The following is a 27,420-nucleotide window of genomic DNA, read 5'->3' on the forward strand; positions in this document are numbered from 1 at the left end:
CCTTCCAATGGGAGGGAAGAAGAAGGGGGTATTGCTTTTAAGATGGTGCTTGCCACTGCTATTCTTAAAGACATGTAAAAATAGTTAAAATTATTGTTGTTCTTGTGAGCCTTCAAGTCATTTTTGCCTTACGGCAACCTTAAGGTGAACCTATCATGGGGTTTTCTTGGCAGGTTTGTTCAGAGGAAGTTTGTTATTGGCCTCCCCTGAGGCTGAGAGAGTGTGGCTTGACCAAAGTCACCTACTGGGTTCCATGGCCAAGTGAGGAAATACCTTTTTAAAGAAAATCACATGCTCAACCAGTCTGGGGAAAACTTTTTAGTAAACTGAGTGAATTAAAAGCTGTTGTAACTAAAGAATTAAGACTTGCATTCCTAATTATGACAGCATTCCGGTTAAGAGTAGGTCAGGGCTCTTGTTGCCACAGTTGTAGAAGGAACTGTTGAAGCTGAGATAGTAGTGTCTTTCTTAAGGCCTCCTATTAAATTCACCTGAGGTGGAATCTGTAACAGGGATGTCCCTATTCACTTCACTTTTAAAAGACAGATTCCAGGACTTTGTCTTTCTTTCTTTTTCCCTACAAAGCTAAAGTCTGCCTTCCCTTCAGAGCCAGCTCAAAAGTAATGCAGCAAACAGGGAGCCCAACACACGCAAGTCAAGAGACACAGCACATAAACCCAAGCATTTTATTTGGGCAAATCATGCAGAAAATTCCATAAACATTCCCCTCCAGTCAGTGGCAGTAAAAATAATAATGTTACAATGATATAATTTACAACACTAACTTACAATAATAATTATAATCATATAGCTAAAATGAAATCTCTCCAACTATCCTTATTTGGCAGGAACAGTCCAAATTAATCCTTTGTCATCCCACTTTTTCAGCTGTTCTTAAAAGGTTCTCCCTTTATCCTCAGCTTGCTTCAGCTGCTGCAGACTGAGTTTAAAGTGCAGAACCAGTTTGCACTCCATTAATTTTGGAGGGGGACAGGAAAGCCGGGGGCATAGTCTTGCCTTTCCCAGTAGGCTCAAGCAAAATCAAACTGCTGCAGCCTCTCCTAGCTTCCTCATTAATAACCTTTCCCATCCTGACCATGCTCTGATGTTGTTTGGCTGCATGTTTGCCATCTATGAAATGTTGGAAGACAGGAGAATTTGCTGCATTTCATTGCACCCGAAATCTGCCTGAGATAACTGTCTCGTCCTTCTTGATACAACCAAAGTCATTAGAGGATATGAGATTGGGAAGCGTAATGGATGAAAGGATTCTATGATGGCAAAGTCCTTGAGAACTCACCAAACATGTCCAAGTGGAGAGGTCAACACTGAACCAGAACATCAGAAGCATAGGACACACAGCAGTTAGGATGGAAGACCTTGTAGCTCATGCCAGCACTACCCCAGACAGGGCAACCTCCTTGAAAGGAAAACCAGTCTGGTACAGTAAAGCCAATCCACAGCCTCAGAACAGAGCCAGTAAGGTGTTCCAAAGTGCATTCTTTCAACATGGGGCAGCTGCACACAAAATCCAAAGACTGCCACTTCTAGACTTCTCTCAATTCATGACACAGATGCCCTAATGAGTCTAGATGCCGACAGCTGTAGAAGAGGTCTGGTCTTAGTGAAGGGCAAGAGGCTTAGGAAAGGAGGAGGTAATTGGGAAAAGAAGCAGGCTAACAGATGTGGGGAGTCTAGGAAATAAACCTGAACAATTGAGTTATCCAAAGGAATGAGAGGCAGAGGAAATGCCTGAAAGAGGAAGAGAACTGGAAAAGAATTAAGCACAAGGAGAGGTTTAAGGCCAGAAACTGCAAAGGCAGAGATACTGAAATTCATATATTACTTTGCAATGCTCAGTCAGATATTCGGTTGCAGGCCTTTCATCAGTAAATGATACCAAACTTGGGCCAGCTGTTCCTGGCTCAAAATCACAGCTATAATGCAGCAGGAGTGAATAGAAGCACTTGAATGCGGATTGCACCAGGTGACATCCTAAGGGGCAGGTGATAGCACTGCTCCTCAAACACTTGCCTTTTGGCAGAAATGGGCTGTGGGGTTCACCTGTGTCCCATTAATATGCTGGAGCACAGCAGAAGAGTTGGTGTGAGTGGGGCAAGGATCAGTGGGAGGAGAAAGGTGATGCCTCAGGGCTTTTTTACTTCATTATTGTTATTTTATTATATTTGTACTATTTTATTATTTTAAAATAATCACATATTACCAATTTTTCACTTTAACCACATCAAACTATATAAATGTAAATACATTTAGACTGTGCACACAATATTGCAATTTAAAGGTATGCCTTTTGATTTTACTCGTTTTTTATGTCACACCTATTGCCATCACATTCAGTGATATACAGGAATTACGATTTATGAGTAACATCAGTACAAAAAAAATTACTAAGAATTCTATCTGCTATGGTATCAGAGGAGGTCAAGTCGGGGGTGGCATCATGAGTTACCTCACCTAGTGATGCCAACCCTAGTGATGCCACTGAACAGAAGAGTCAGAATACCAGCATTTATCAATTTGCTGAGACAGTGAGACCATTCTCTGGCTTCCCTTGTTCCCTCTCAGCTAAGTTGCAATCCTTTCAATGTATGTGTGTATGTGCCTTTAGGTTGCCTGTCAACTTGGGCGGGTTACACACCACCATTAAAGTACGCGCAGAGCGCGTACTAGGGTTAGGGAGGTGCGGTGCTTCCGAACCTCCCTAACCCTAATACGCGCTCCGCGTGTAAAAAATGACAGCGGCCGTTCCAGACGGCCGCCGCCATTTTTACGTAGCGGACACTGTGCTTCTGCACGTGTCGCGGCGTCTATGACGTTGCAAGTGCGCCAGCGGCGCTTCGCAGCATCATAGCCGCGCCGCGAGAAGGAGCTCCATTTTGGAGCTCCTTTTTTGTTCCGTGAGGGAGTCGCGCGGTTTGGCTGCTGCGACTCCCTCGCTGAGCAAACAGCAGCGCCGGGAGACCGCCGCAAAGCGGCGGTTTGTAACACCTCTTAGGGTGACCCCATTAATTTCACAGGGTTTTCTTAGGCAATGACTATTCACAGTTCCTTCTTCTCAGCAGATACTGTAGAGGGAAAATAGATTATCTGCCACAGTGCATTACTGTGAGCTATCTCTGTTATAATGGAAAGCATCCGGGGACTGGCCTGGTCCTGAATCGGTAATTAAGATCCAATGACTTTACAAAAGATCAGGAAATGAAAACTGTTAATAGTCATTGCTGGACATGGGACAACACAGTGCCTGAATTTTTGGACTCTCTTTTGGGGCATGGATGTGATGAGAACCTGCACTTCCAACAGTCACTAATAGGTAACAGATGTATCCTCTTCTCCAGTAATTACCTTGATCTCTACAGTACTGTCTTCAAACCACCTGTCATCCTCTCATTCTTCTATCATGCATTCTTCATTGTGCAGCTCCTACTGTATGATGGTGAAGAAAGAATTAGGGAATGGGGAAGAAAACCTCATTTCCAGGTTGTGGGTGGTGAATATATACAAAGGGAAAGAGTTGGTGCTTCCTTAACAAGGAAACAGGAGAAGAAAGAAAGCATTATTGTTCGTGGGTTTAATAAAATCCATTTCCTGGAATGTGCACAATTCTTCTTCCCCTGCAAAAATTATGCATCCTAAGGGTGGTTCTTGATATGGAGCACTAGGGAGATATTAGATAGAAAACATCTGTGATTCTTGCTGCATTGCACATTCCACATGCCAACACACTGCTATTTTGCAGGGATGTAGTGAAATCTAGTCAGAAACCATCCATGTACTCCCACAGGTTACTCCCCAGTCCTGAAGAAAAGAACCTATCTTTCAGTTTAGTTCAGAGAGAGAGAGAACACAAGGAACAGCACAGGACAGGCAGGTTTCTTACTATCTGGCTCTGAAAGACATCTCTGGTATCTTTCATTAGCAAAGGCTGCAAAATAATGCCTTTTTAAACAATGGTGAAAGCGTTCAATACGGCAAACACTGAAAGCTTTTGAATTATACAGAACTCTTCCTTAGGAAGGCTGTTAACAGAGCACTCCTATATTTTAAATACTGTATGTCAAAGGAGGTGGTTGGAAATATACTGCTGCTACGTCTGCGCAACAGCTACTTCACTCTAATATGCTAGGCCAAAACAGAAGAGGAAAAAGACAAAAACACAGAAAATCCAAAGGCAGAGTAAAAAGAAAAGATTACAGGGCTGGACAAGGACATTTTGCTGCTCGCGAGGAAGAGAACAAATGATGTCCTTCCCTTATGTCAAGTCAAAGGGATAGTACCCAAAGCCAGAAAAACATTCTGGTATATGACAGGATGGACTACTGCAGAGAGCAGTTGGACCTTAAAAGAGGGGGGCTTGAGAACAGAACAAGAAGGCTTAAGTCTAGACTGAGGAAGGAGGCTAACTATCTGGAATGATCAAGCACCAGGGATCAGGACCATGAAGGCTCCTGTGTAGTTAAACCTCCAGAGGAAATACCCAGCATGAGTGCCCTAGTTTACAGCCATCTTTGCATTCATTTGATAGGGTTTTCTTTATTTCTCTCTTTCCTTGAAATTTTAATGTTATGCTTTAGTTTAAACAGTTTAATAGTATTTCATTTATTATTTTGTCATTACCCTTATGGTAAAGTAGTTGTTAACTGCTTTAGCGGGTGGTATTGTTGTTGCTGTTGTTCACTGTATTCTGTTTTTTTGTATTTTGTAAAAACATACATATAAACACACAATATTCATAATGGTCTGTCGGCCAATCTTCAGCTCCCTGCCCTAGAAACAGTTCTGGGGCTTCTGGGGTGGGGACCATTTTTCATTCATATATCTTCCAAAGTGCTGTAACAGTGCATCCAAAGTGACAGGAGCGACACTGCACCACTTCCATTTTGGGCTGATCATCATCTTACACACACACACAGACACACACACAGACACAGACACACACACACACACACACACATTTTGCTATATAGGTGGGGGGGGTCTTAGGGTTTTTGAGGGAGAGCCAAACCACCTTATTTTTGTGGTGGTTTAAAGTCATTTGAGGTGAAATTTGACCCCCAATTTTAAATGTGGTGAATTTGGAGTCATACAGGGATTCAGGGGCCCCAGATTGGGGCCCTGTGAGCCACACACAGCTGTGAGCCCCATTTTTGCCATCCCGATATATAAGGAAGAAAATCCCATGAACAGTTCTTATTCCTTGCAGTAAAAATACAATAATGTAGATGTCAATTTATTGTTGTTGTGTGTCTTCAAGCTGTTTCTGACTTACTGCTGTCCTAAGATGAACATATCACAGGGTTTTCTTGGCATGATTTGTGCAGGAGGGTTGCCTTTGCCTTCCTTTGAGGCTGAGAGAGTGTAACTTGCCCCAAGTTAGCCAGTGGGTTTCCATGACTGAGTGAGGATTCAGACTCTGGTCTCCAGAGTCATAGTCCAAAGCTCAAACCAATTTGTTAGCTTGAAACAATTTCCTACCTACCCTTTGCTAACATCCAAAGTTGCTGGTTAAGGAAACTGCCTTTATCTACAACCCCTATCATTCTTAGAAATCATTGCTGAAATCATTTACTGAAACCTATTGGCAGACATTTCCTCCAATGATTCACAGAACAGGACCCAGGGAAGTAGGAAATTGGAGCTTGAACCCAACAGGGGTTGAAGAAGAGAAAATCACCCTCTTCACAAGCTTACTGCTGAACGTAAAGAAAACAAAAATAATGACAATGGAAGATCTACATACATTCAACCTAGATAATGAGGAAATCGAAAAAGTAAGAGTTCCCATACCTTGGATCAAACATTGATGAGAACAAAGACTGCAGTCAAGAAATTAGAAATTAGACTAGGAATGGGAAGGGCAGCTATGAAAGATCCTAAAGAGTAAAGATATACAACTAGTCGCCAAAGTTGGAATCATCCAAGCCACTGTATTCCCCATCACTATGTAAGGATGTAAAAGCTGGAGAATGAAGAAAGTGCATAAGAAGAAAATGAACTCATTGGAGATGCGGTGCTGGAGAAGAGTGCTGAGGATACCGCGGATGGCCAAAAAGACAAACAAATGGAGCCTTGAATAGATCAAGGCTGCAATCTCCCTGAAGCCAAGATGATAAAGTTGAGGCTGTTGCACTTTGGCCACATCATGAGAAGGCACAACTCATTAGAAAAGACAATAATGCTAGGAAAGATAGAAGGCAGTAGAAAGAGAGGGTAAAAAGATGGATAAACTCAGTCAAGAAGGTCACGGGCCTGGATTTGCAGGAACTAAGCAGAACAGTGGAGGGCAGGGGGGCTTGAAGATGTCTAATCCACAGGGTCTCCATGAGTCGAAGCCAACTTGAAGGTAGTTAACAACAACTATCCTAAGCATCTAGGAGGACATGGGTCCTCCACCCCTGCTGTAGGACACAATGCTATGGACTTCTCCTCAGTGCAGAATATATTGGGGCCACATCTCTCTCCAGCTTTCTTCTTCTACTAGTTTATCTTTGCCAGTGTGTCTATGGAGCTACAACAGCACATCTGTCATTGTGGAAAGAAGTCTCACATCCCTTTTGCACATCAGTTTTTTCTACAAATCTATGGCCTCTCAGCCAGGGGATCTCAACACACCAGGAGGGCACAAGGTTGTGGAAGGCTGTCTTGAGTCAGGCAGGGGCAACCCTAGAGGCTGAATAGATATAAACAAAACTTCTTGCAGCACAGTGCCCCCTAGTGACTGTCCACTTCCTTGCAGCACAAAATTATTAGGCTTTGTTGTTATCATTGTGTGCCTTCAAGTCATTCCTGACTTATGGTTACCATAAGGGATAACCATCGCACAGTTGGCTTTCTTGGCAAGATTTGTCCAAAGGGAGTTTGCCCTGATGGTGCAGTGGTTAAATGCCAGTATTGCAGCTACAAGGTTGTGAGTTCAACCCCAAGGCTCCAGGGTTGACTTCAGCCTTGCATCCTTCCATAGGTCACTAGAATGAGTACCCAGTTTGTTGGGGGCAATTAACTTACATGTTGTAAACTGCTCAGAGTCTACTGAGTTTTGTATTAAGTGGTACAGAAATGTAAATGCTATTGCTATTGCTATTTGCCATTGCCTTTCTCTGAGGCTCAGAGAGTCCCCAGCCAAGTGAGGATTTGAACCCTGGTCTTTCAGAATTCTAGTCCAGTACTCAACTACACCTTTAATCTTTACCAACAATAAAATATGCCCTGCTAAACCCTTCTGTATGCTGCCTAGAGTAAGGATCTTTGGCCTTTTCTTTACCAAACAATACTGTCATCAGAAGGCAGAACATCAGCTCTATTACTTTTTAAAAAGGAAAAGACAAAGTGTGTCTGCCAGAAATATTGGACTTCAGTTCCCATCAGCCCTGGTCAGCATACCAGTGATGGCGAACCTATGGCACGCATGCCAGAGGTGGCACTCAGAGCCCTCTCTGTGGGCACACATGCTGTTGCCCTAGCACAGAGTTTGGCAGAGTTCCTTACTAGAAAGCCAGAGGGATGTGGCACTTTGTAATAAATAAGTGGGGTCCGGGTTGCACTTTGGGCACTCGGTCTGTAAAAGGTTCTCCATCACTGGCATAGCCACTGGCACAAGGTCATGAGGAGAGCAGACCAACAATATCTGTAGGTGAACATAGTTCTCACAGGGGTGGACAAAATGCAGCTCTTCAGTTGATGGGACTGCAACTCCCATCATACCTTACCAACAATTATGTTGGCTAGAACTGATGATTTAGTCCAATCGTATCTGGAGAGGCACACTTTGCATACCTGTCCTCTATGTGCATCTGCTCACAAATCATGACTTGTCGTTCCCTTTCCTTTCTCCAGTTCCCACTTTCCTTTTGTATTTTCTCACTGCTAAATGTTAAATGGTAAGCTCTTTGGGCAGGGAACTATATTTTTTTTTACTTGGGGAAACTATAAAGCAAATTGTACACTGATGACACTGTGTGTTTTTTAAAAAAGTAAATATTAATAATAGGTAACAACCTAGTGCTTCTGCAGTTCCTTTATCCAGAGTGCTCATTACTAAAAAGCATTAACTCCATATACTGACAGGTTGCAATTAAGATTTATATTGCTTTACCTTCCAGGTAAGACCTGTTTAACTCAACTAAATTTCTAAATCGTGACAGGTAAACTGACTCCCATCATACTTTGTAATGTCTGTGCTGAGTTCCAAATCCAACTTGGACTCAAGACCTGTTATTGCCAAATTTTTGCACAGATGCATGACTAAATGCAAAGGAAACTTGTAGCATCTCTGAGAATAAATGAAAGAGAAAAGTTGGTGGCATGAGCTTTTGTAGATTTAAGGTTTGGTAAACTTGAGCCTTCTTCCTCAGATGCACAAGCATGACTAAAATGACCCTATGGAATACAGTGTGCAAATACAGTATACATTATGTGTCCCATGCATAATTGCCTCCCTGCTTGGATGTTTACCGTATGTGCTCTGTTTACCAGAGTTAAAGGGGTGGGGAATGTGTGGCCTTGCTAGATGGTTACTCCCATCAGCCCCAGCCAGCATAGCCAGTGGTGAGTGATAATGGGAATCATAGTCCAACAATGTCTGAAGATTTACACATTTTCCCAACCCTGTGTCAGTATATCAATAGGGAGGAGGCAGGGGCCACAGAAGCAAAACAAGGAGAAGGAACAATGGAAATGCCTGTTCATCAGAGGACACAGTAAGGGACTATTATTATCAAGGAGGAGATAGTAAAGACTGGCTTCTGAGTCATACCAACATGAAGACCATGCAGGTGGAGAAAACACCCATTATCTCACAATGACCCTCAGCTTCAATTACAAAAACAGTGATAGTCTCTTGTCCTCTGAGTCATAGTTTGTTAGCAAGAGGTATGAGCCTCCTAGGTTGGACTTACAACCTGTCTCATTTTGAGATTCAGCAGTATCACTAATTTTGAATAAGCATGTATAGTATTGCACTGGCAAAAAATAGATCACCGCCATATGAAAATGAGTCAATGACTCTAAGAGGTGACCACTGGTAGAACTTGAGTAAATAAGGCACAGGCATTGTCATGAAGACAATGACAAACAAATATAGCTCCTTAATAGACCTAGCATTGCATTATCTCTGTAGCAGATAGGAAGAAAGATATGGGAGGCATAGATTGCATGCCCCATCCATGCTCACTTATAGTTAGGTCAACATTAAAAAACAAAGGCATCTGATGAAGTTGACTTTAGTCAATGAAAATTCATGCTGCCAACTTCTTTCTTTCAGTTAAGTCTCAAAGGTGCTACAAGACCTCTCTACAGACAAAGGGGCTTGACAGACCACCCCAAAGGGGCGGTGCAACGCCTCTCCTTTCCTAGCCAGATTGGGGGTGCAGCAACTGTACTCCGTGGCCCCAATCTGGCCTTTCCAGGGGCGCAAAAAGGAGCCATAGCTGTTCTGCTGAGGCTTGGCAGTGATCCCTCGGCTCTGCGTCATATGGCTGCAGTGCCGGAGGTGCACCATGATAAAGTGCGCCGTGACGTGTGACATCATGGTGCTCTGGGGCGGAGTCAGGGTGTGCATCATCTGGACACGACATACCGACTCTGCCCCTAGGCCGGCTTTAATGGCCGGTCTGAAGGAGGGCCTAATTCTACAGACTAAGATGGCTATATTTTTGAATTAAAAAACAAAACTGAATCTCAGCATGTTCTCTCATGGCTGCCTTAGAGGTCTCCAAAATTACTAAAAGTGATTTCTTTTACTGGGACCATTAAGATATCTCAATGATAGCTGGAGAATAATAATAATAATAATGGTGAAGAAGGCTGGTAGGAAGAGAATCAACCCATCTGAAATTAATGCTAGAGGTACCTAGTGCAAATCAAGGCTGAACTCTCCCCAGAAGCCAAGATGACTAAACTGAGGCTGTCGTACTTTGGACATAGCATGAGAAGACATGGCTCACTGAAAAATACAACAATGCTGGGGAAAATTGAAGGCAATAGGAAAAGAGGAAGAATGTATTGCAGGTGGATAGACCCAATCAAGGAAGTCACAGCCCTGAGTCTGCAAGATCTTAACAACGCTATTGATAATTGTGCTATAGGCAGTCTCACATTCATAGGGTTGCCATAAGTCAAAGTCAGGAGCAGCAGCAACAACAAAGCATATGCAGATCTTCTATTATTATTATTAAACTTTATTCATAAGGTGCTGTAGCTTTATACAGCGCTGCACATAAAACAGAATAGAATAAAATTAAATTAAAAAATGGACCTGCCAGTAGCTTACATTCTTAAAAAATGGAATATAATACAAAATTGATACACAATATCATTCAACAAAAATATACGAACAACAGATTAAAATAAACATCAAATAACATTCAAGTCCAGAGCTGTATTGGTTTCATTTGGTTTCGTTCTAGTTGCACAGAATTCTTTCAGCACAATACTTGGTGCTCTGATTAATTCAAAATCTGACTTTATTTTCTCGCTAGCATCATCTGACCAGTCCTCTCAAAAAAAAGTGTGACAGTCTCAGCTCTATGTCTTTTAACCCACAGCATCAAAACAGAATGTCAGTACAGGAGAATCAGGATGGCCAGATACAGCTACTTTCCCATACTTATCTGATGAGTGGGAAAGAAACAAATGAAACCTATATAGCTCTGGACTTTTTTTAAAAAAAGAAAAAGCCGGAAAAAGACCTGTGTGAAATCAACCTTTCCTGGCTAAAATCTCTTCATGGTACACTGCGGTCTTTGGGGTTTCCTGCCACAGGAAACGCACTTAGTTGGCCACAGGCAAAAAGAACAAAAGCATCCCAAATGCACTCACACAGTCTCCTTCCTTCCCGGTCAGTAATGAGAATAGGCACCTTCTGCGGCTGTTCTCTGACTTTCTGGATTTGAGAGGCAGTGCAGCACCCAGAGAGAGATCACTGATATACAAACAGTCCTCTCCTACCGAGGTGGTTGCATAAACTGTAAACCACTTCCCAAAGAAGTCTATCTCTCCACTCTTGGGGATTATTCAGACAGTGAAAATAATCCAGGATGAATCCAGTTTGAATCTCCATTGTTCAAATGCATCCTGAATGCACCCGATTAAGTTTTTCTGGGGGGGAGATTGCCCAAACCCCCCCCCCCCATTTAACCTGGGATAATCAATACCAGGATTTCCCCCCCAGAGTTTTTAAAAAAGATTTGCAAGTTGGCAATGTGAATAACCAATGTGAATAAACCTAGGATTAAACTGCATGCCTGGAATACATTATGAATACATTTGCATTGTCAACTCCGTGTTTATTCAAGTGTTGGCACATGTAAGCAACTGAACTCATAGAGATGCACAGAGAAATGGTTCTATGCTGTGAATAACAACCCCGGAATGCATGACTGAGGTTATTCGCATTCTTCTGCTAAAAAACAACCGCGTCTGAATGACTCTTAGGCAGGGTGTTCTTGGGTATCTTGCAGTGCCAGTGTGAGTGAGTGTGTGACGTTCCCATCATGCCACTGTGATTCCCAGTATAGACAATGGTGAGAGAAGATGGGATTTGAAGTACAGCAAAGACTGAAGGGACGCACCACTGAGCATGAGCACTGGGCTATGGCCAGGGAGACCTATATCCCAATCCTGCTCATCCATTAATCCCAAAAAGTGACACTGGAACAATTAATTTCTCTCAGCCTAACTCACCTCGCAGGAACGGTTGTCATAGCTGAGGACCTCCAAACCGGGACAAATGTAGGACAAGGTTCAAAAATGTAGGACCTTTTTTTAAAATTTCTTGGCCAGGAAATTAAAAAAAAAAAAAGGTCCTACATTTTTGAACCTCATCCTCCTTCTCCTTCCCGGCTTGGGAGGAAGCCTCGGCCTGCTCCCAGGCCGAGAAGAAGCGTGGGGGCCACCTGTCATCGCGGTGATTGCTGCGGTGGCAAGCGGCCTCCTCCCCGGCCTCGCAGAGGCCTTGGAGGATCCTGCGGCCAGAGCTCCGACCGCAGAGCCGCTTCCAGGGCCTCTAATGGGGCCTGGGGACAGCTTCTCCCAAGCCTTGGAGGAGTGCTCCGCGATCGCGGAGCCGCTTCCAGGGCCTCCAATGGGGCCTGGGGACAGCTGCTCCCAAGCCCCAGCCTCCAGGGCCTCGCTGGGGGGGGGGTGTCCCACGGGCGGGGCCAAACCGGGGCAGGGCCGTGCGGACCCGCCCCAAACCGGGAAAGTCCTGCCCCCAGGCGGGATATGGCAAGCCTACTCGCAGGAAAAATGCAGATGAAGCAGTGGAGTATATATGTAGCCCTGAGTTCATTGAAGGGGAAGAGAACAATGCAATATTCTTAATATCCCTAATCTGTAAACAGTCTCATTAGGTGAGGAATTATTACATAAATAGCTGTCACAGTCCCAGAAGCAGCTGCAACTCAGAGGTTTTTGTTATTGCTGTTGTTGTTGTGTGCCTTCAAGTCATTTTTGATTTACAGTGACCCTAAGGCAGTGCTTCTCAATTATTTTCTGTCATGCCCCCCTTAGGAAGAAGAAAACATTTCGCGCCCCCCGCACGACTGTAAATAGTATCATTTGTCTATAAAATTGTTATAAGTACACCTCTGCATAACAGAGCCTCGCGCCCCCCTTTACAGAGCCTCGCGCCCCCCTGGGGGGCCCGCCCCACTATTTGAGAAAGGCTGCCCTAAGGTGACCCTATCACTGGTTATTTCAGCAGAATTTGTTCACTCTGAGGCTAAGAGAATGGGACATGCTCAAAGTCATCCAGTAGGTTTCCATGGCCAAGCAGGATTCAAACCCTGCTCTCCCAACACTCAAACCACTACAGGGATTCCTAAACTTTAGTCTTCGGAATGTTTTGGACTTCAGCTCTCAGAATTCCTTACAGTTTATCAAATTGGCAAGGGCTTTGCGGAGCTGAAGTTCACAGCACTCAAAGGACTACAGTTTGGGAATCAATGCACTACACCATGCTGACTCAGCAGTACATACCCAGCACTGCCATCTGAATTCCAGGCAAAGAAGCCTAGGATACAAAGGCAGCCCATCTTAAAGAGACACTCTTGTAAAACTGGAAGAGAAGAAGAGCTAGCAGTTAGACTCAGGGGCTGTTGATACAACTACAGTCACCCCCTCCAAGTCCGCAGACTTGAAAATCCACAGGGGATGACCGCCATTAACCTCAATGGGGCCATTCAAGCCTTTGGGCCATGAATATGCACAAGTTTTGGAACTTGCAGGTGGGGGGGTCTGGAATGGATTCCCAGCAGGTTCCAAGGGGCAACTGTAAAGTCGTTTTACTTTTGCTGATTTGATTATTTCCAGTTTTGAATTATATGTCCTCTCTAGGAATCTCTAAGTCCCTTGGCACAATTCTGTTGGATGTTGACCATAGAGTTGCACTGAGGAACCTAGAGGTTCCTAGAGAAAACACTTCTCTAGGCATTTTTAGGTCCTCCAGCATGATTCTATGATCAACATCTGGTAGATGTTGGCCATAGAGTTGCACTGGAACACCTGGAGATTCATAAAGAGCAGTGGTATCCCTAAGGTTGCAAATATAAACAGGCTGGCACTTTCATCCTATGAGCTCTAACTCTACTATACCACTATTGCTCTCTGGGTATTACATTTGAGAAAAACAGCAAAACAATCCTGCTCTTTAGAATAAATGGGACTACAGGTCGAATTTCCTTTATTCAGCTTTCAGAAATCCAAGATATTTCAAATTCTAAAACTTTTTTGATTGATGGCTGAGATACTGGCAATGTTTAGTCTTGGTTCCCATTTCCAAACTAGCTAATTATGTAAATGCAAATATTCCCAAATCTGAAAAAAAAATCAAAATCCAAAACACTTCTGGTCCCAAGCATTTTGGATAAATGAGTCTCACCCTTTATCAGGCTGACTGTATCTGATGCTTTCTAGTTTATCTAGCCAGCAATAATCATCCTTCTGCCTGCCTTCTAATTCGAAGGTTGTTGCTCATGGAATTGCCAGTTAACACATCCATCTAAAGATGGTATTACTGCATGGGTCCCCACTTCATCCCTGCTTTTCCCCCAGCTGTGGGGGGAAAAATCATAACAGTGAACTATATCCATTGATTTCTTGCCCACCCCCAGTTCTGAGCTAATCCTCTCTTGCAAATTGACCATGGGATTCCAGGAGCCTTCCTAGATATCTTTTGCTATTCAAGTCTGATGTCAACAAACATAATCAGGAGGTCTTTGTATAAATGCTAATATAGCTTGGGAAAGTCTGCAGATAATTAATTGGAAGGTCTGCAAGGTTACACCTCCTTGTAAGCAGGAAATGTAGTTAATTAAGACTTGTGTTTCATCCCAGTCCAAAGACATGTGTCCACCATGGAAAAGGAATTAGCTACACAGAAAATGCTTAATAAGTGCATTTAAGCGCACTAATCTGATTGGAGTATTATTGTATTTCATAATACAATATCTAATAAGCATACACATATGCTTATTAGTTGGATTTTCTCCATAAATTTTCCCCACAGTGTCCAAAATTTTCCCAAAAACATTTTCAAATTGCACACACAGATACACTAATATAATATGACCAGGCATATGGGGTCAAAGTAACAAGAACAGCTTACATGTTTTAAAATGCTTACTTAGTATGCTCACTTTGTAAGAAAGTCAAAAACAACTTGTCCTAAGCCCAGCAGTCTTTTTCCAAGAACAGTCAGTCAAATCTCAAATGCCTCTGAAAGCTCCCAGATATAAAGATGTCTACTCTCCTCCTGTTCCTTCTTCCCCGAATCTCAGCTTGGCATAGTGGTTTCAGTGTTGGACTACAATTCTGGAGACCAGATTCAGTTCCCAGCTTGGCCATGAAATCCACTGGGTGATGCTGGGAAGTCAAATGTTCTCAGCCTCAGGAGAAAGCAATAGCAAACCCTCTGACCAAATCTTGCCAAGAAAACCCCATGTCATTTCCAACTTAGGTGAACCGCCTTAGGATTGCCATAAGTTGGAAACAATGTGAAGGCATACAACAACAACAACAACAACAATGCAGCCTATGAGCGTGGGGACTCCAATAAGGAAACAGTGACGGCGAAACAAATGTTCCATGTTTCTTCCTCATTATTATACTCAACTCTGTTAACCAGATTTTCCTAACCTGGAGGCATCAAGACGTTTTAGAGTGCAGCTCTGATGGGAGCAATACTCCAAAAATCTATATTGTCAGTACAGGCTGAGATTCCCAAAATCTGAAATACTGTAAAATCCAAAATACTCCAAAATCCGGAATTGTCTACATGGGTGGTTGAGATAGTAATACCTTTGCTTTCTGATGTTCAGTATATACTGACTTTGTTTAATGTACACAATTATTTAAAATATTATGTATAAAATTAATACAGGATATGTGTATAAGGTATATATGAAACATACTTGGGTTCCATATCCAAGATATTTCAATATGTGTATGCAAATATTCCAAACTCCAAAACACTTCTGGTTCCAAGTATTTCAGATAAGGGAGACTCAACCTGTACTGCTGAGGCCAAAGGTGGAAACTGGGTGTTCCTTTCATCTTAGACAAGACAAAGGGCATTTTCAACAGAAGTGCTTTATTTTTAGAATTCCCTCCTCAGAAAGATTTACCTGATGCCTATCTTTTTTGATGCACACTACTTTTTTTGCCCAGGCTTTTAAAGTTCTGAGTTTTTAAACTGTTTTAATCTATCGATTTTTAATTGCTAATCATCACTGTGATTATTCATGTCTAATTTTATCTTGATTGCACTGTTATTTTAATTAGCTGGGAACTGTCCTGGGAGCATTGCAGCTGAACAAAATATAGAAAAGAAAAAATAAAGTAACACTTATTGGACATGGCTCCTGCTAAGAAGCTGGCAAGGAACACGGTTTGTAATACTTACAGTTTTACAATAATAAAATATACCTGGATAGGGGTATGAAATAATTGTACTTAACTGATCATGACCCTCATTTCAAAGAATATATGAAGAGCACTACTGGATCAGACCAACCACCTATCTAGCAACCAACTAGATGTCCGTAGAAATCTAAAAAGGAGGGCAATAACCTTACTTCACCTTTGTTATTATAGGTATGATGTTTCTGATCTTGGAGGTAGCACATTATACCCATCCTGGCTAGTAGCCATCAACAGCTATGTCTAATCCTTTTAGTGGCCACCACCAATTTCATTCCATTACAATAGGGTCTAAAAACCTTTTTGGTTCCTATCACCTGGGAACCACCAATTGATGGTGGTTCCCATTAACCCTACCCTGTCTGGCCAAAGTTGAAGTATGAAGGGAGCTGAAGTTTATGTGGACAAACCAAAGTTGCCCACCTCGCATTTCTAGGTTGATTGACCTAGCAATACCTATGAGTACTTAGCTAGGAGGGGGTAAGGACTTCTAGAAGAATCTAAAGGTCATAACCAAAGGGGAAACAATTAAGAGATCACAACCCAACATAGGCCTTGGTCATCATGAGATAGAAGCTGACAGCTCAAGGGTAAAGCCTGTCAGAGCAAGCAGCTAAGCTTGGCCAAACAATTGATTTTTTTTGAAATTGTTATTATTGGTAAAGAGATCTTGAGCCTTTCTATCTAACTGCTCTACAGCAGAGGATTATTGCCCTTGTGAGAATATATGTTTTATGCTTGCACTGGTATTTGCCTATTAGTAACTCTCTCCCATAGGAAGACAGAAGGCATTGAATCTGAAAGAAGATGCTGAAAAAGGGGGATGGCTTAAACTTTTGTCTAGGGAAGAAAAGCTGAGATAGGGTTTAGTGGGGAAAATAAACCCCATTAAACTCCTCTTCTCCAGACTGCATCACCATGTAAGTATTAGGTCCATAGCAAAGATAGCTGTTCTTTTGCATCTTTTATATTGATTAAATTATTTCCGGTCGAGTATATCACACCAAACAGAAGAAGAAGCAGGAGTCCCAGGAAGATGAAAAGGCCTGTATTTCTGCAGAAACCATCAGTCTGTTCCTTAGTGGGTCCCGAGAAGGTGGGAGATAGGATTTTCATACTGCTACTAAGAGGGGAATGGGGATTAGACAGTTAAGTGGTTTCTTAGGTTCCTGATCATCTGTCTGCCTCCCACTCATTCCCTTTCCATTGAAGTTGGGATTAGAAAGTTTGCGGGAGAAGAAGCCGTCACCTGACTTCAAATCGGCTTAGGAAGGAGAAACCAGGGAGTGATTCTGTAATAATAATTCGCTTTGCTCCTTCCAAGTAATACCCTTTTCCTTTTCCTCACTAGTCAAGGAAACCCCTCCAAAGCTCACAGCTGATGTGTCTGGAAAGCTTTATACTTTAAATCTGTTCATATGCTGTCCGCACATGTAACACAGTGCAGGAGCAGAAGTTGAGGGCGGGGGGGGGGGGGGGCTCTATGCTTCTACTTCTAATCCACTACAAAAGGTATTATCCCCCTCCGAAGCACCAGGGAGACAGAGCAAGATTCCTGGCTTCCAGCCACACCCTGTTCTCAAATCAAGGAGACCTTGAGAAGGGGAAAGAAGGGTGAAGGAATGTGGATTTTGACCACAGACATCCAGCTCAAAAGAAAAGTAATGCGTGGGATGCACCACCCACAGCGATGCCCTGAACTGCACCTTGAAAAACAGAGCTGTCAAACTTTTGCCTTCTATGACACCAGACACATACACATGCAGTCTTCCCAGATTATAGTGGCATGAAAACCCTGTATGGTATTCATCATCTAGCCCCTGACCAGAGGCTGGCCTAAGATATTTTCCTGCCTGAAGTGCAGGGGGGGAAAAGACAATGCCCTGCTGCCTGGTGGGTACAAAAAATGTCTTACTGGCAGTCTGATCTTACCTGAGCACTGGCAATGGGTCTACCCTACTTGAAGCAAGCAGGCTCTTTAGGGGCCAGATCGCAGTGCCTGGCTCCGACTCTCCAGTTTTCATGGATCATCTCCTGGTGGGGAAAGGTTGTTTTTTTTGGGGGGGGGGGTTCAATTTCCAGCTCAATGAGCACAGCAGCAGCTTGCTATAATTTTGAAAGTTTGATTGGTTGCTAAAACTTGCATGAATTTACATAGTTAGACTTCTCCTTCCTTCCCTGTTGTTGTGATACCAGGGTTCACCTTCTGCTCTGCTCTGCATCCACCTTTGGCTAGAAGTAAGTAGGCTACATAAAATGTTCCTTATCCCATCTCTGAGAGCTAGCATGGCATTATGGTTTGAGCATTGGATTATGACTCTGGAGACCAGTGTTCAGTTCCTAGCTTGGCCATGAAACCCACTGGATGACCTGGGGCAAGTCACATGCTCTCAGCCTCAGTGGAATGCCATGGCAAAACCCCCTCTGAACAAATCATAGAATCATAGAATCACAGATCTGGGAGACCCAAGGGCCATCCAGTCCAATGCCATTCTGCCATGCAGGAACTCACAAGCAATGCACCTCCAACAGATGGCCATCCAGTCTCTGTTTAAAGGTCTCCAAAGACGGAGAGTCCACTACACTCCGAGGAAGGAGTATGTTTCACTCTCAAACTGCTCCTACTGTCAGGAAGTTCCTCCTTATGTTGAGGTGGAATCTCTTTTCCTGTGAATCTATTTTTCTGGGTCCTATTCTCTGAAGCAGCAGAAAACAAGCTTGCTCCATCCTCAATATGACACTCCTTCAAATACTTAAACAGGGCTATCATCTCACCTCTTAACCTTCTCTTCTCCAGGCTAACCATACCCAGCTTCCTTAGTCTCTCCCCATAAGGAATGGTTTCCAGACACTTCACCATTTTAGTCATCCTCGTCTGGACACACTCCAGTTTCTCAAAATCCTTTTTGAATTGTGGTGCCCAGAACTGGATACAGTATTCCAGGTCAGGCCTGACCAAAGCAGAATAGAGTGGTGCTATTATTTCCCTTGATCTAGATACTATACTTCTATTGATGCAGCCTAAAATTGCATTGGCCGTTTCAGCTGCCACATCACTCACTCTGTTGACTCATGTTCAATTTGTCATCTACTAGAACTCCTAGATCCCTTTAACATTTAGTCTTGTTAAGCCAGATATCCCCCATTCAATATCTATGCATTTCATTTTTTTCTGCCTAAGTGCAGTATCTTACATTTCTCCCTGCTAAAATTCATTTTGTTCATTTTGGCCCAGTTTTCTAACCTATTAAGGTCATTTTCAATTTTGATCCTCTCTTCTGGGATATTAGTCACTCCTCCTTATTTGGTGTCATCTGCAAATTTGATAAGCATGCCTTCTATTCTTTCGTCCAAGTCATTGATAAAGATGTTGAATAGCACTGGGCCCAGGACAGAACCCTGTGGACCCCACTGGTCACTTCTCTCCAGGATGAAAAGGAGCCATTGTTGAGCACCCTTTGGTTCAGCCAGTCAACCAGTTACAAATCCACCTAAGAGTTGCATTGTCTAACCCATATTTTACTAGGTTCTCGCCAAGAAAACCCCATGATAGGTCACCATAAGTCAGAAACGACTTGAGGGTAGATTTCCCTCTGTGTGTATTTCTGTATGTTTGAATGACAATCTCTGATCAAGCTCTGATATTGATACTAGGTCTATGCCTAGGTTTCAGGCTTTGGCCTGAAAACGTTACGGCTTCATATGATCCAGAAATTAGTTTTTGTGCCATGCACAACTCTGTCCCCCAACAGAGGAGAACAGCTGTACATTTCATGAGGAATAGTTGGGCTGCTGCTGTTACTGTCCTTAAGCATCTGCTGCCTGAGACATTCAGTATCACTCTACCTAATGGCAGAACCAGTCTTTCTTTTCCCCCCATCATATTTCCTACTTCGCATAATCACCCTCATACACACATATTCATAGTACTTTCAATCAGTTTGACTTGCTAGACCCGTCCCAAACACAGTCCTTTCCTTGCAAAGTAAGCAGTATGTTGCTAGGCATGACCCAGCTAGGCACAATCCAAAGGCTTCCTTTTCTCCTCACTTCCCAGGATGAACAGAACAGTCCCCAAAGGCCTGGTGCACAAAAGGAACCAAGATGTTCTAAAATAATTTGTGCTTCCTATGGTAAATTTGTTTTTGTTTTTGCAGTAACCATTGACAATCAGAGCCCCAGAACCAGAATACAGTTCTGCTCTAAAAACACAGTATAGCACTCTTGTTGCAAATAATCTGAGCTTCATGACACTTTTGTGATCCATGTCTGGCCTTCTAGCCACCGAGTCTAATTTATTTTGATCACATCTGCTTAATTCCCAGCCAGCATAGTCCAATGGAAAAAAGGAAGCCACATCAAAACAATGAACAGTCCAGCAGCACCTTAAAGACATACACGGTTATGATGGTATCTTGCGGACCTAGTGCCCACTTCAACAAATGGATGGCTCAAGTTATGAAAACAACATTTGTTTAGTCTTGACAGTACCACGAGATCAGCTTGTTTCTGACTGACCAAAATAAAACGAGTGTCCCTTTGATGCGTGCTATAAACACCCCACACATTCTTCTCCTAGTTTATGGGGGTGGGCAGAAAAAGGCGGAGTGGGTGGGATTCACCACCATCCCGGTAAATTAAACTAGGTCAGCCTGCCGCAGAGCTGCTCCCAGTCTCCCTGCGCTAGGTCAGCTCCTGCTTCATTGTGGGGAATGGATACCCAGAAGTTTGAGCTTCCAGCAGCTCTGGGGCTTGGGCCTCCTGGCCATCATTTTTACCTGCTGCCACTTCCAAGCCAGAAATTGTAAAGCAGGAGTCTTAACCAGAGCCTGTCCCTGCGCCACCCCAATCCCACACCCTTCTGACCTGTCGTTTCCAAGCAGCCTCCCAAATGGGTCAGGTCCCCTTTAATCCTGCTTTCTGCCCTGTTTCACACATTCAATCTTTAATCAGGCCCTGTGGCTAATTCACAGTGTGTGATATGAGAGGGACTGTCTATGTGGGAAGGGAGAGGAGGGGAGAGCCGCTGGTGTCAGCCATGGTGCTTCCATAGGGCACAGGTCTGGCCTGAACATCATGGTTAATTCACAAGTTGGGGAGGAGGGATTATCCTTTCTAACAAAACTGGAAATTCAGATTTGCTTTGCCAGTTCTGTCCCCATCTTTGGGACAAGAGATGTGAACGCTGGAGAGGTTCATATCTGAAGTGATGGTGGGGAGGACATATTTATGCAGTGATCATTCACTGGGGTTCAAATAATTCCTTGCACAAGAGCCCTTCATGCCAAGGATGTACTATTAGCCCAAACCAAGTCAGAGCTGTTTCTTTAGTGGATTGATGGAGGAAGAGGGGAGGAAAGGTTACAGCATCCAGACAAAGATCATTCAAATGTCATCTGTCCATCTACAGAGGTCTCTGCCCTCGGATGACTCCAAGGGGAAATGCTTCTTTTCATGTCCTCTTTCTAGATACACTCCTGTGTATTGCAGCTGATAGTGTACATCAGTTGTTTAATCATGCCCACAAGCTGCACAGTTTATTGTGGGGAGTGGTCTAGGCAGGTCTGCTGGGCCACCCGATACAATGAGAGATGGGGGTTGTGTGTGTGTGTATGTGTGAATGTTTTGAATACAAATCTGGTGGACTTGCTCACAGAGGAAGCAACGGGGAAAGGATCCCAAGGATCTTATGCTACCTGCTCTCATCTCCCACCTGTCATTGACACCCTCCCTATACTTTGCAGTGGGTTGCAGCTAGCAGACACCACATTGTGACCCACAGGGCAACTGACCCCAGCAGTGTTGGCCAAGAGACCTTGTCTTGCCTTGTCGATTTGTTGTTGTTGTTGTGCGCCTTCAGATCAGTTTCCGATTTACGGTACCCTGAAGGCAAGCCTATCACAGGGGTTTCTTACCTAGATTTCTTCAGACGGGCTTTTGCCAGTGCCTCCCTTTGAGGACGAGAGAGAGAGTGACTCGCCTAAGGTCACCCACTGGGTCTCCTTGCCTGAGCAGGGATTTGAGCCCTGCTCTCCATAGTCTCCTAGTCCAGCGCTCGTCAACGTATCACTTGTAAAATGGGAGCAGCGCTCGTAGTAAATCCACTGTCTTGCAAGATTCTTGTGTATGTGTGAGGAAAAGAGAGATATGGGGGGGGGCACATATGCATGTGGGTGATCTGCCATGAGAATGAGAGGAAGGATGGGCTACAAACCCAAATCATAACACGTCCCCTTGACACCCCCTTCCCCCAACACACACATTTACACACACCCCATGGATCAAAGCTAGCAAATTCCAATACACACAGCGAAGGCTCCCCCTCACCCCAATCCCCTTTGTGTAGTTTGTGTCTCCCCCTTTTCCCAAGACACCAAATTACAGGACTGGCCCAGGGCCACCATCCTAGGCCCCCCACCCCCAAAATCAATAGATGAGGGGCTTTTCACCTCTAGTCCCCCCACAAACTTTTAAGGTGGATCACTGAAGGGGACACTACAATAGAGACCCCCACATCGCTCAAGCCTCCAAAAGAGGCCTCTCTCTCCCCCACCCCTTCCCCCTTCCCCCTTCCCCCAAACCCATCCATCTCCCCTTCTTACCATGTTTCCCCCTCCCAAGAAGACAACAAGGCGGATGCCTTGCTTGAGGATCCTGGTTGTAGCTGTGCAAAGGAGGAGCCCAAATCTGGTCTGGGAAGGGAAGAGAGATGGAGGGAGAAGGGTGTGTGTGTGTGTTGTGGGTCTGGGGTCTTCCCTCTCAGCATCTCCAGTCGGTGAATGCAGCTGGCTTGGAGCCCATTCCTCTGAAGGTTGGGGATCTTGGCTGGGAGGAAGGACAAAATCCCCCTTCCTGGGGGTCTGGAAAAGGAGGGAAGGAAGGAAGGAAGAAGGGAAAGAAGGAAATGGTGGTGGAGGGGTTGAGGAGGGGGTGCTTATTGTTTGTTTACCTCCTCTCCTCCTTCCTCAGCCTTTCTCTCCCGCTTCCCCACCAAAACAGATGCGCAGAGAGAGAGGCTGCTGCCTGAGTTGTTGTGTGTGGAGTGTGGTGTGTGGAGCGTAGCAGTGTGTGTGGAGGGGAGCAGAGTGTGTGGCGCCAGGCTTTCACCCCCAGGCACAGCAGCTGTCCTCCTTTCCCAGGACAAGGTCCTCCATTCCAGCCCTGCTGCTCTCCCAGGAGGGGCTCCAAAGCTGTCCTCCATTTGCAGCTCTACAAGAGAGCCTGCAAGTGTATTTGTAGACAGGGGGGCTAGAAAGAAAAAAAGAAAGAGAGCCTCCTCCTTTTCCATTGCTGCCTTCTCTCCAGGAGGGATTCCAACACAGTCCTCCATTTGGAGCAGGGCCAAGAAGCACATTCAGGGTGGCCCACAGGTCCTCCTCTTTTTCCAGGACAGGTCCTCCATTTCAGCCTTCTCTCAAGGAGGCATTTCAAAAATGTCCTCCATTTGAAGCCTAAAAAGCATGGATTTATATTTACACAGGGTGACTAGAGCATCCTCCTCCTTTTCCAGGACAGGCCCTCCATTTCTGCCTTCTCTCCAGGAGGGGTTCCAAAATTGTCCTCCATTTTGAGCAGGGCTAAGAAGCACATTCAGGGTGGCCGTAGGTCCTCTTCCTTTATTCTAGCCTTCTGTCCAAGAGAAATACCAAAATAGTCCTCCATCTTGAGCAGGACTAAGAAGCTTGGACTTATATTTATACAGGGTTAATAGACCTCCTCCTCCTTTTCCAGGACAGGTCCTCCACTTCGGCCTTCTGTCCAAGAGAAATTCCAAAATAGTCCTCTATCTTGAGGAGGACTACGCAGCATGAATTTTAGATGAGTCTTTTGATCTTTTAGTCAGTCATGTCCTACATTTTGATTGAAGGTCCTTCATTTTGCCCTCATTATAGGTTTGCCTTAGGGTTGCCATGTCAGAAACAGGATTGCCAGATTTCCCAGGGCAGGTCCTCCATTTCAGCATCCTGTCCAGAAGAGATGCCAAAATACCCTGTATTTGGTGCAGAACTAAGAAGCATTAATGTATACTTTACATTAGCATTTCTAGCTCTTCTGTATGTGGAAGAGAGAGGGGCATCACAACCAGGGTGAACAGATGTCCTCACCAGAAAGGAGGACAAGGCATCACAAAATGTAGGACCTTCAAGAAAAATGTAGGTGCAAATAAAAGCTAACATAAATATAAATGCATGCTTCTTAGACCTGGTCAAAATGGAGAACATTGTGGCATTCCCCCTGGACAGAAGGTTGAAACGGAGGACATGTCCTAGGAGTTTATCACACTGGGGCTAATTTCAGCATTAAAGAGAGAATAAAGCACATTTAAAGCATCCCGCAGATAAAGTAAAAATGGCGACTAATTGCACAAATTATTATCACACAATTGCGCAAATAAAGTGATATCAGAAATGCATTGTCGCTGAAATCTCCAAAATAAAAAGGTGCACATTAATGCTTCTTTGTGACCACTTTAATGTCAGGTTTTGTGCACTGTTTGTGAAATCGTTCTGCGTAATTACATGATTTTTCCGAGATATTCACGGGACAAACTCCCGAGGAAAGGAGGAGGACGTTTAGTCACCCTGGTCACAACATAGTTCTCCTCAGCCCTCAACCTGCTTTCCACCTGGAAGACTCTGCAGCCTTTCATGGCCTGCATGGAGAACCAAAGGCAGGCTGTGGGAAGATGGGAAAACCACTCTCCCCCACTAAACATACAGTATCCATTTCTTGTGATGGTGGAGTGCCTTCAAGTTGTTTACCACTTATGGTGACCCTAAGGCGAACCTTGTGGTGTGTTGTGGGCTTTCAGGTCATTTTCTGACTTATGGTGATCCTAATGTGACCTTTTCATGGGGTTTTCTTGGCTAGATTTGTTCAGAGGAGGTTAGTCATTGCCTTCCTCTGAGGCTGAGAGAGTATGACTTGTCCAAGGTCCCCCATTGGGCTTCCATGGTCCCCAGAGCCTTGGTCTCCAGAGTCATAGTACAACACTCAACCCACTTCACCACCCTGGCTCTCACACTGGTTCTAGGAAAACCACTCTCCCTCACTAAACCTATTCATTTGTTGTTGTTGTTGTTGTGACCTTCAAGTTGTTTCTGACTTATGGGCAACCCTAAGAAGAACCTAAGAGGCAGCATGGTGTGGTGGTTTGAGAATTGGACTAGGGCTCTGAAAACCATGGTTTGAATCCCGGCTCAGCCTTGTAAACCCACTGGGCAAATCAGACTCTCTCAGCCTCAGAGGATGGCATTAGCAAACTCCCTCTGAAGAAACCTGCCAAGAAAACCCCATGATAGGTTCTCCTTGGGTTCACCATAAGTCGAAAACAACTTGAAGACACACAACAACAACAAGAGAGCGTTGGGCTAGGACTAGTGGAAGACTGGAGTTCAAATCCATCCCCTAATTGGGGTCCTTTATCTTGGTAGAAAGTCAAACTATAAATGTAATATTATAAATGTAATAAATAAAGCATTGGGGGATGTAGCTGAGTTGTAGAAGAGCATGTGCTTTGCATGTATGAGGCCCGGGGTTCAGTCCCTGGCATCTCTAGTTTTTACATTTTGAGCCAGTATGGTGCAATGGTTTGGGTGTTAGACTGGGAGGCCAGGGGTCAAATCCCTGCTCAGCCATGGAAACCCTTTGGGTGATCTTGTGCCATTTACACTCTCTCCTCCTCAGAAGAAACTTGCCAAGAAAACCCCATGATAGATTCGCCTTAGGGTCATCTGAGTTGAAAACAACTTGAAGGCACATATCAACAATAACAAAAACAAAGTGATCAATATCAAGGCTTGCCTAAGATATTTGGCTGCCTGAGACAGATCCCTACACACACACATGCACACACACACACACAGACTTTTCTCAGGGTGCACAGTGTTCGAAGCCAGTCCTTAATTTGTCAATTCCTCAAACACCTCTGATTGTAGCAGTGAAAAGACAAGCGTCCCAAAGTCAATAGCTAAGAATGCGCTGTCCTTTCCTGACATCCATCTCTCACTTTGCCTGGTGGTATGGCTGGCTCTGATCCCTACATATTTTTAGGCAGAAATCTCACTGTATTCACCATATCCATGTGCATTTGTAGCATCATCTAGAGATCAGCTGCTTTCCTGTTCACAGGATGGGTAGCTGTTTTCAGACTTCTTTCAGGACTTTGTAAATAATATTTTAATGTGTTTTTAACATGTTTTTTAAAAATCTCTGTATTGTTTTAATTGTTTTTTATTTGTGCATTTCTTCCGGAGCCCTTGTGGGCTGAGAGGTGATACAGCGGGCCCGTACAGACAGGCCAAAATAAAGCTGCTTCAGGTCACTTTTGATGTATGCTGTTTAAATGATTGCATGCATCCTAAGAGACCAGAAGCTGCGCCAAAGCCACAGTCCAGTCCCAAGCTTAGGGGCGAAGGACCTCCATGAATGTGGAAAAACAGCAAATAGAACCAAACACTATTCTTGGGAGAATACTTCTCTAGGAATCTCCAGGTCCTCCAGTGCAACTCTGTGGTCAACATCTGCCACAAGTTGATCATATAATCATGCTGGAGGACCTACAAATGCCTAGAAAAGAGTTTTCTCTAGGAACGTCTAGGTCCTCCAGCACAACTCTATGGCCAACTTCTGGCAGCATTGCTCTAGAGGACCTAAAGATTCCTAGAGAGAACATATTAATCAAAATCACAAATAATAAAACCCATAAATTCAAAACAGCAAATGTGGAGGGCTGACTGTACAGTTACCCAAAAGCAACTGACAAAGAAACACAACTATGGAATTTGTCACACTGGGACTGATGTCAGCATTAAAGAGATTAAAAAGCATTTAAAACATCTCACAAACGAAACAGAAATGGCGAGTAATTGTGCGAATAATGATCATCACACGCAATTGCACAAATGCATTGTCCATGAAATCCCGAAAGTAAAAAAGATGTGCTTTAATGCTTCTTTGTGACCACTTTAATGGTGGGATATTCATGGGAAAAATTCCTGCTCTCCTTCATGTGAGAAACTCATATGTAATGCCACAAGATCATTAAAATACACAACTGCAGATGCCATGAGACAACTGACAACAAGTGGATTATGGGTACTGTTTTACCAGTTGCATCTAATGACAGCTTGGTTCACACATAAGCTCACATCTTGAGGGCTACTACATCTACCAACAATCCTGTCTGGTCCACTGCAGATAGGGTTGCCAAGTGAATAAGGGGCAGGGTTTCTGTCCTTTTAGTCACTGTGAAAAGGAGGGATTTCAGCAGGAGTTGTTTGCATTACAAGCACCACCTGATGAAATGCCCTTTTGTGCACAACTGAATTCCATGTCCCTTTGCCAGGCAATCCTAACTGCAGATACAGCACTAGAGACAACTGAAGATTACCATACTTTCCTTATACTAATATTAAGTTAGTCAGTTCATACTATTATCAGGCAAAAATTGAAACCTGATTCATCATGTGTTGTGTACCTTCA

At 43.9% G+C, this 27,420-nt stretch overlaps 1 protein-coding gene across 2 annotated transcripts in view; it reads right to left on the reverse strand.

Annotated features, from left to right (window-relative positions):
• CCDC120 (coiled-coil domain containing 120) overlaps positions 1-23,072 on the reverse strand; it is a 51,885-nt gene extending 28,813 nt beyond the window's left edge. The window contains exon 1 of one of the 2 annotated variants that reach the window (XM_042452532.1): positions 22,539-23,072. The gene's annotated coding sequence lies outside the window, so the exon portion shown is untranslated. The remainder of the gene's footprint in view (positions 1-22,538) is intronic. The other variant, XM_042452534.1, reaches the window with a different exon arrangement.
• Between the last annotated feature and the right edge of the window lie 4,348 nt (positions 23,073-27,420).

Source organism: Sceloporus undulatus, chromosome 2, assembly GCF_019175285.1.
Source record: "Sceloporus undulatus isolate JIND9_A2432 ecotype Alabama chromosome 2, SceUnd_v1.1, whole genome shotgun sequence".
Taxonomy (NCBI): domain Eukaryota; kingdom Metazoa; phylum Chordata; class Lepidosauria; order Squamata; family Phrynosomatidae; genus Sceloporus; species Sceloporus undulatus.